A 10,045-nucleotide genomic window follows, 5' to 3' on the forward strand; every position below is an offset into this window, starting at 1 on the left:
TAATTCTTTCAAAGCACCAGCTTTTAGTTTCATTGATGTGTTCTACTGTGTTTTGGTTTCGATAGCACTAATTTCTGCTCTAATCTTTAGTATTTCCTGCCTTCTGCTGGTTTTGGGTTTTATTTGCTGTTCCTTTTCCAGCTCTTTAGTCATAAGGTTAGGTTGTGTATCTGAGATCTTTCTTCCTTCTTTAGGAAGGCCTGGATTGCTATATACTTTCCTCTTATGACCGCCTTTGCTGCATCCTAGAGGTTTGCGTTGTGGTGTTATCATTTTCATTGACTTCCATATACTTTTTAATTTCTTCTTTAACTGCTTGGTTAGCCCATTCATTCTTTAGTAGGTCCTTCAGTCTCTAGTTATTTGTTACCTTTCCAAATTTTTTCTTGTGGTTGATTTTGAGTTCATGGCATTGTGGTCTGAAAATATGCATGGTATGATCTCGATCTTTTTGTACTTACTTAGGGCTGATTTGTGTCCCAGTGTATGGTCTATTCTGGAGAAAGTTCCATGTGCACTGTAGAAGAGTGCATATTCTGTTGCTTTAGGATGAAATGTTTTGAATATATTTGTTAAGTCCTTCTGGTCCAGTGTGTCATTGAAAGCCATTGTTTTCTTGTTGATTTTTTGATCAGGTGATCTGTTCATTGTTGTGAATGGGGTGTTGAAGTCTCCTACTATTATGGGATTCTTACTGATGAGTTTCCTTATGTTTGTGATTAATTGATTTCTATATTTGGGTGCTCTCACAGTTGGCGCATAAATGTTTACAATTGTTAAGTCTTCTTGGTGGATAGACCCTTTGATTATGAAGGATATAATGCCATTGTGCATCTCGTGATGCGGTCTTTATTTTAAAGTCTAGATTGATATCAATATGGCTACTCTGGCTTTCTTTTGTTGAACATTAGCATGATAGATGGTTCTCCATCCCCTTGTTTTCAATCTGGAGGCATCTTTAGGTCTAAAGTGGGTCTCTTGTAAAAAGCATATAGATGGGGGCGCCTGGGTGGCGCAGTCGGTTAAGCGTCCGACTTCAGCCACGTCACGATCTCGCGGTCCGTGAGTTCGAGCCCCGCGTCAGGCTCTGGGCTGATGGCTCGGAGCCTGGAGCCTGTTTCCGATTCTGTGTCTCCCTCTCTCTCTGCCCCTCCCCCGTTCATGCTCTGTCTCTCTCTGTCCCAAAAATAAATAAAAAATGTTAAAAAAAAAAAAATTAAAAAAAAAAAAAAAGCATATAGATGGATCTTGTTTTCTTCTCCATTCTGTTACCCTATGTCTTTTGATTGGGGCATTGAGTCCATTGACGTTTAGAGTGAGTACTGAAAGATAGGAGTTTATTGCTATTATGATGCTTGTAGAGTTGGAGTTTATGGTGGTGTTCTTTGGTCTTTCTAACCTTTGTTGATTTTGGTATTTATTTATTTATACAGATATATTTTCATGTTTTCTCCCCTCAGAGATTCCCCCTTAAAATTTCTTGCAGGGCTGGTTTAGTGGTCACAAACTCATTTAATTTTTGTTTGTATGGGAATCTTTTTATCTCGCCTTCTATTTTGAATGACATCCTTGCTGGATACAGAATTCTTGGCTGCATATTTTTCTGATTTAGCACACTGAATACATCCCGCCACTCCTTTGTGGCCTGCCAACTTTCTGTGGATAGGTCTGCTAAACCTGATCTGTCTTCCCTTGTAAGTTATGGACTTTGTTTCCCTGTTGGTTTTATGATTCTCTCCTTGCCTGAGTACTTTGTCAATTTGACTATGATGTGCCTTGTTGATGGTCGGTTTTGGTTGAGTCTAATGGGAGTCCTCCGTGCTTCCTGGATTTTGATGTCTGTGTCTTTGCCCAGGTTAGGAAAGTTTTCCGCTATGATTTGCTCACATAACCCTTCCACCCCTATTTCTCTCTTCCACTTCTGGGACCCCTATGATTCTCATGTTTTTCCTTTTTAATGAGTCACTGATTTCTGTAATTCTTAAATCTTGCTCTTTTGCCTTAATCTCCCTCTTTTTTTCTGCTTCATTATTCTCTATAAGGTTGTCCTCTATAACCCTGATTCTCTGTTCTGCCTCATCCATCCGTGCAACTGCTGCATCCATCTGTGATTGCAGCTCAGTTATAGCATTTTAAATTTCATTCTGGCTATTTTTTACTTCTTTTATCTCTGCAGAAAAGGATTCTAATCTATTTTTGACTGCAGCTAGTATTCTTATTATTGTGATTCTAAATTCGGGTTCAGACATCTTGCTTGTCTCTGTGTTTGTTAAATCCCTGGCTGTCGTTTCTTCGTGGTCTTTCTTTTGGGGTGAATTCCTTCGTTTTGTCATTTTGAAGGGAGAAAAGGAATTAATGAGGTCGCAAAAATGAAATTAAAAGATAAAATCACAGAAATATTAAAATTAAAAATTAAACACACACACACAAATTGAATGGAATATGCTAGATCCTAGGTGTGTTTTGGTCTGGGTGTTGAAAGTGGTTTGACAGATTAGAGAAAAAAATGGGAGGGGGAGGAAAAAAAAAGGAAATAATTTGAGAATTTGAAAAAATGAATACACTGAAGTAGACTAAAATGAGATGATGGGAGTAAAATAGAGTTTGAAAAAATATACAGAAAAGTAAAGAATATAGTAGAAAAAATAAAGAAAAATATAAAAAAAAATTAAAAATAAATGTGATTTTTTTCTTTTTCTGTATTCTAGAAAAAAGAGAGGAAACAAAAAAGAGAGAAAAGATACAAAAAGGAAAAAAAGGAAATCATTTGAAAATTCAAGAAGTGAATACACCGTAGTAGACTAAAATAAAATGATGGAAGTAAAATAGAATTTGAAAAAATTTACATAAAAGCAATCAATATAGTAAAAAAATTAAAGAAAAATATTTTTAATAAAATTGAAAATAAAATGAAGTTTTTTCACATTCTGTATTCCAGAAAAACTACAGAAACGAAGAAGAGAAAAAAAGAAAAAGAAAGAAAAAGTAAAAAGGAAACTGTTTAGAAATTTGAAAACGGGAATACACTGAAGTAGAGTAAAAGAAAATGATGGAAGTAAAATAGAATTTGAAAAAAAATTACAGAAATGTAAAAAATATAGTAATAAAAATTAAAGAAAAATATTTTTAATAATAATTGATAATAAAAATAATTTTTTCTGTTTCTGCATTCAAGAAAAAGAAAAGAAGTGTAAAAGAGAAAAAGAAAAAAGAGAAAGAAAATTGACTCGATGAACCTGCTAACAGATTGAAGTAGGACTGAAATTACTTCGTTATTCCCTAGATGTCAGTCTATGTAGCTCTTTATAGTCTATAAAGTAAGCGGCAGTGAGACTTGTGTTCCTGAAGAGCCCTGTTGGCCCAGTTGGGTGGGACTCAGTGTAATGGCTCCGCTCTCCACTAGATGGCACTTTTAGGCTCCTGGGGTGGATTGTTGCGGTGCTTGTAGGTGCGAATGCACATGCGCTGGAGAAGTGAAAATGGCGGCACTCAGGTACACAGTCTGTTCTCCTGGATCAGCAATCGCGCACCCATCCTCTGTCTTCAGCCCTTGTCCACTTCTCGCTCCTTCACTCTCCGTGACCAGGCCCCAGGCCACACCTCTCTCCCAAGTTTTGTCACAGACGCGGCTGTTTTCCCCGGTCCCTTATATCCAAAGGACCACAGCTTTGACCTGTTCTGCCCCTCTGTGGGAGGGTCTCACCAAGCAATGTCCGAATGAGCAATGGCCGAATATCGGCTGCAGCTAGGAACGCTTGCTGGACCCTGTTGTCGGTGCCCCGAGACTGTGGCCAGGTGCCAGCCCACCCCAGAAAAAGTTCACGAGAGATTGTAGCAGCAGCGTTTCGTGGATTATGGACAATCACAACACACGTCTGGCACCAGGCTTCACCCTAAACGACCTTGTTCCAGCACCAGCGAATGTGGCCGTTTTCCGGGGTCTGCTGGGACCAGAGGGCTTTGGCAGTCTCCTCCAAATGTCCTTCCAGCAGTGCAACTGCCTCTCCCCGTGTGGCCTGAGAACATCCCGGCCCCACTCTGTTCCTGGGATTCTCCCTTCCCACCAGAGCACCTCCAGGTATCGAGCTGTGGAGTTGCAGCCTTTGCACTCCCCTTGTTTACAGTCTTAGTGGAATTTACATACTCTCCTTTCTCCCTTTTTAGTTGAGTCCCTGTGGCTGTTTCCAATTTTCCACGTTTTCTCCAGCTGCTTTTGGGGAGGGGTTCTTTTCCTGTTTTCTCCCCCACTCCCCAGTCTCCGTCCTCTCTCCGCCTGCAAAAGCACCTCCCTTCCTGCAGCTTCGTGCTCCCCAAGGTCCCCTCTCCACGCCACGTACTTGTTGAATTCTGTGGTTCAGGTTGTGCAGATTGTTGTGTTAATCCTCAATCAGTTTTCTAGGTGTGTAGGATGGTTTAGTGTTGGTCTGGCTGTATTTCATGGACGCGAGACACACAAAAATCTTCCACGTTGTTCCGACATCTTGTCTCCTCCCCCATTGACTGCCTGATTTTCAATTGAACATGTGAGGATATTATGCCACTCCCTTCTTTCCTGCAGGTTTCTGTGGACACTTCTGCCATAGTCTTTTTTTATCTTCCCGTATTCGTTAGCAAACTCTTCTGTCTTCATGCTTATAGGGTTTTTTTAATCTGTGTATTTTGTGAATTTTACTATGTTATGTCTCAGTGTCGGCCTGCTTTTTTTCCCTAATTTTAATGGGAGTTCTCTGTGACTCATAGATGTGGACGTCTGTTTCCTTGACCATTTAGTGGAAATTTTCCACTCTAATGCACTCAGACAAAACTTCTCCCCTTTTTCTCCCTCTCTTCTTCTTCTGGGACTCCTTTGAAAAGAATTTTATTACACTTTATGGAGTTGCGGATTCCCTAAGTATAAGTATGTGATGCAGTATTTTAATTTTCCTCTTCTTTCCTGCTTCATTTCTCACAAAATTTTATCTTTCATGGCACTTACTCATTCATCTGCTTCTTTCTGCCTTGAGTTCATTATATCCAATCAGGTTCACATCTTGGTTACAGCATTTTAAAAGTTTCAGCCTGACCTGGTTTTAGGTCTTTTCCATCTGTAGTCAGGGTATCCTCATGTCTTCTAGGCTTTCTCAAGCATAGCTAGTATCCTTATGATAGTTTTTAAAAGTTCTGTTTCCTTATGATAGGTATTAAATTCTGTTTGAGTCTTATTATTTATATGTGTTTTAATTATATCCCTGGCAATGTCCTTTTATGGTTTTTTCTTTTGGCATGAATTCCTCTATCACTCTGTATGCCCATGTCTCCTCTTTCTTAAGTGTTTTAGGAAAATCCTGTTATGTTTTCTGCTTCTAGAGTAGTGTCTTTTTTGAGAAATGTTTACATACTGTTAACAACCTGACATTCTGGAAGCATTTCTTGCATGTGCTGTGTGCACTGTGCTGTCTTGTATTGGCTGCTCTGTCCCTCAGGTCAGTCCTCTGCAGAGTTCTCCTTGCCTCCAGGGGAGAGTTTTTCAACTTTGTCCATAGTGTTGTGAGTTTTATCTAGGTGAGTTTGGTCTCCTTATTAAAAGAGGCTAATTCCTATTTCCCCTAGAGGTGAAGCAATGCCTCACTCTATGGTCAGTAGACTTGGTGCCCGTGGGGGTATATGGTGGTCTTTGGAGGGAGGGGTTCAATGGTGATCTGGGTTGTAGGCACTCTTTCCCTAGTAAGGAAGCACCTGAGGAAGGAAAGATGGGTATGTCTTGGTGTCAGTGGCTCAGTATCTACCGGGGGGTGTTGTGCTGCTCACTGAATTCTGTCCATGATAATTGGTGGGAGGAAATATTGGCATCAGCTCCTTCTCTAGTCCCTGCAGTTGGAGTTTCCAGCCACCCCTGTTCAGGAAGCCCTCACATAGAGAGAACAATCTGTACTCATGGGTCCCAGGCTTCCTTCATAACCCGGCCTTCACCCTGCCTTTGTCCAATTCATTGGCACACCTGGCAGTTTAGGGCTCTTATGTTTTATCTCAGGAGCTCTAGCTGGGTTTGAATACACCAAATTGTTGAACTCAATGTGACAGGGACCCCACTGATCCTTAGGGACAGTGTCTTGCTGTGATGTGGTTGGAGCTGGTTATCCCAGAAGGGCAGTTGCATGAACACTAGGGGCTTGGGGTTCATGGCGAAGAACAACAAGAAGGCAGTGTTCAGTTAGCTGCTCTCGGCAGAGGCTCCTATGCTAATGACCAGGGCAGTGCAATGGTGTCTGTCAGCTCTCCTGCCCATGAGAGGCAATGCCCTGTCTCCCAAATGCACTCCAAGAAGGTAACTGTCCCACCCGATATGACCCAGGGGATCCTCAAACCGCAGCAGTCCCTATGGGCTCGGGGCTCCTTCCCCACAGGAGCACTGCTATGCCCACCAGGGTCCACCCCAGTGATGGCATGGACTTCTAAATCTTCAGTTTTTGAACTCGAAATTTACAGCATGTTGACTTGTCATGATTACCTTTATGTGTCATCTTGACTGCGTTATGGGGGTGTCCAGATTCACAACTGTTTCTGTGTATGTCTGTGATGAGTTTCCAGAAGAGATTGGCATTTCCATCCATGGTTTCTTTCTGCCTGGGCATCACCCATTCCATCACAGTTCTGAGTAGAATCCGACGCAGAGGGAGGAAGAATTCCCTCATTTTTACTTCCCATGTGCTTGTTTGAACTGGAACATTGGTCTCCTCCTGCCCTTGTTCTTAGAGTTACATCATAGTCTCTGCAGGTTCTGAGACTAGACACTAGTTCAGAATCAGGCGAGACTTATACCACTGGTTTTCCTGGCTCCCCAACTTGTGAGTGTAGATCATGGGACTTCTCAACATATTTTGTCAGGGAAACCAATGTGCTTTGGTTTCTGTTGCTCGAGGGAATCCTGACTAATACATGCAGAAGATTTATCTCTTGTTTAGAGGAAGTGAATAAAGTTGTAGCTCATTTAAAGTCCTGAGTAGCGAAGTGCCATGAAGGAAGTGTCACGTTGTTTGATTGGGACACGGGCTGGGTGAAGATAATGGGGAGCTCTGGGAGCTTGTGGTCCTGGCTGCACAGGGAGTGCATCTGGGACTCATGTAAATGTTCAGCTATTGTGCCTCAGGAAATCTGTAATTCACTCATGTTGAGGGACAGGAGAAAGCAATGCAAACAACTGTGTCTTTGTGCATGTTAGGGTAGATTTCCTAGGAAAACAATGATCTAATTCACACAGGTAATAGGTAAACACAGAATCCTGTGTCCAGAGAGGCTCCCTGGAGAAACTGCTGTGTGGACAGGAAGCCCCAGACCCTGAGTGGAAACCTGCCTGTAACCTCCATCTTCACCTGCTCCTGGCAACACAAAGCAGAATTATCCATAGTGTGTGCCCCCCGGTGGTGCTGATCGCCTCCTGCAGGGAGGTTTGTGTCTGGGCTCCCAGAGAGGTCCCCTCACCCTGTCTCTTGCACAGTAATATGTGGCCTTGTCCTCGGCCTTCAGGTTGTTCATTTGCAGATAGAGCGTGTTCTTGGAGTTGTCTCTGGAGATGGGGAGTCGGCCCTTTACTGAGTCTGCGTAGAACGTGCTACTTCCATCATCATAAATATATGTGAGCCACTACACCCCTTTCCTGGAACCTGGCGAACCCAGCTCATTGCATATCTACTGAAGGTGAATCCAGAGGCTACACAGGAGAGTCTCAGGGACCCCCCAGGCTGCACCAGGTCTCGTCCAGACTCCGTCAGCTGCACGTCACACTGGACACCTGCAGACACCAGACATCTTGGTCAGGAAACTGTCACACATCCACTGTTTCTCACTCTTATCCACTCACATACTCAGTGTCTCCCATTCACCATGAATTACCTTTTAAAAGGGCAACCAGGAACACCCAGCCAAGCACAAACTCCATGGTGAGGTGTCTGTTCTGTCCTCATCAGAGAATGGGAACACCTGGGACTCTGGGGGCTGGGGCTCCTCTCCCAGCTTCGGAGTCTGGGATGGGCTGGTTTTATCACCATAGAGAGGACCCCATTTGCATGTGATCTAACACATATATTAAGCTCCAGTCTTAGATTTGATTCTTTAAAAGTGAACAACAGTGTTAGGGACGCACTTGTAGTTTAGTTTGTGTAGATGGTGCTTTGACAATATGAATAATTGTATTCAGTGAGTACAGGTGTATTTGCAGTCCTGTGTGCATTTTTACAGGTCTTTCATCAACATAGATCATTTTCACTCTACAAGTATTTTACATACTTTTTGAAGTTTAACGCAAAATACTTTATTCTGTCATTTTCACTTGTATAATTTTGTTATTTATTTTGCATGTATTTTCATGCTGGTGTGTAGAATCACAGGTGGTTTGTTTTTATTTATTTTCTTTGTTCATTTGGCATCCTGCTCTTTTCCTCATTAAAAAAAACCTGGTTCTAATATTTTTTGTGGTATCTCTAGGGTTTTGTTATGTTTAAGATCAATGTCACCTGCAAACAAGTAATTTTCCTTCCTCCTTACTGATTTAAATGTCTTTTATTTTTTTTATCCCCTATTTTTTTTCTGGTTACATCTTCCAGTGGTAGGAGAAGAAAGCTTTTCCCTTCTTTTCTTTTGGGATTTAGCCAGTGTAAGGATTCAATTGACATAAGACCTATCTACAGGAGAGAATAAATTTCATTTTGTAAGTGCATGGCCTTCCTAATGACATGACACCCAGAGAAAGGACAAAGCAGGTGGCACTTGTGTCTTTCAGACAAAAAAAAACATTGGGTTTGGCAAGAGTTAAGTTTGGGGTCACCAAGTAAGTAGGTTTGTTTGCATAGCCTTCTTGTCCCTGTATTCTTTATTCTGGTTCTAACGATGGTTCTTCCCTCTTGGTACATGGGAGGGAGATTTATATCCTGCTGTCAAGGGACAGTGGAGAGTCTGAGTGTACTTGGACTCTTTCTCAAGTGACTTTCACCCAAATAAGCAGTGTGACAAGATGACATAGTTTGAGGTGGCATATGGATACTTCACATTATCATGGGGAACACTTATGTTAGGGGTGACCATCATTGCCTGGCTCCTGATTTGACAGGAAAGCCTTCTGCATTTTACCGTTCAATATGCTGTCAGGTGTGGGCTTTTCATAGTGGCCATGATCATGTGGAGGTAATTTCCTTCGGTCCCTTTTTAATTGGGTTCTTTTTAAATGATGAACATGTGTTGAATTTTGTCTAATGTTTTTTTGAATCAATCAATGATGGCTTTGATTCAGTCATTCCCTCTGCTAATGGAGGACATCACATTTATGCATCTGTGTATGTTGAAGGATCCTTGCATCCCTGGAGTGAATCACACTGGATTATGTTGTATGATCCTCTCAATGTTCTGTTGAATTCAGTATGCTCAGATTTTATGAAGGAATTTTGCATGTATGTTCATTTGCGATAGTGACCTGTAGTTTCCCTTCTTGTGGTGTCTTTCTTTGGTTTTGGTGTGAAAACAATGCTGTCCTCACAAATTTCATTAGGGAGTGCTGTTTTTTTTATCAGTGGTTTGTAATAGTTTGAGAAATATTGGCATTAACTCCTCTTTAAATACTTAGTAGAAGTTTTAATAAAGCCATGGACTCCTAGGCAGATTTTTTGCAGGGTGAGGTTTTAGATAGAGAAATCTTTTTAATTTTTCTTTTGTTCCTTTTGTATTTTTCCATGAAACAGTCTTGGTGGCCTACGTTATGGCATAAAATGTGTAATTTGTTCCTGGTGATCTAATTGTTGGCCTATAAATACCTAAGTTTTTATTTAATGATCGTTTCCATGTCTTTAGTTCAGTTATGTCTCCTCTTTCAATTCTGATTGCATTTGTTTGAGTCTTCCCTATTTCCCCAGGCTACCTATTTGTTTCAAATTTTACTTACTTTTCCAAATACAAATTTTTATGTAATTGATTTGTTTTCTGTATTTGTGATAGTCTCTATTTTCTGTCTGCTTTATCTTTTTATGGTATTTTTATGTTTATCTTTTTATGTCAATAAAAATGCCAATGAGTTTTTTAA

General features: G+C 41.1%; 1 pseudogene; it reads right to left on the bottom strand.

The window, feature by feature from the left end:
• Positions 1-3,399: 3,399 nt before the first annotated feature.
• Positions 3,400-7,915, bottom strand: LOC131518031 (immunoglobulin heavy variable 3-23-like; annotated as a pseudogene).
• Positions 7,916-10,045: the final 2,130 nt, after the last annotated feature.

Source organism: Neofelis nebulosa, chromosome 7 (assembly GCF_028018385.1).
Source record: "Neofelis nebulosa isolate mNeoNeb1 chromosome 7, mNeoNeb1.pri, whole genome shotgun sequence".
Classification (NCBI taxonomy): Eukaryota; Metazoa; Chordata; class Mammalia; order Carnivora; family Felidae; genus Neofelis; species Neofelis nebulosa.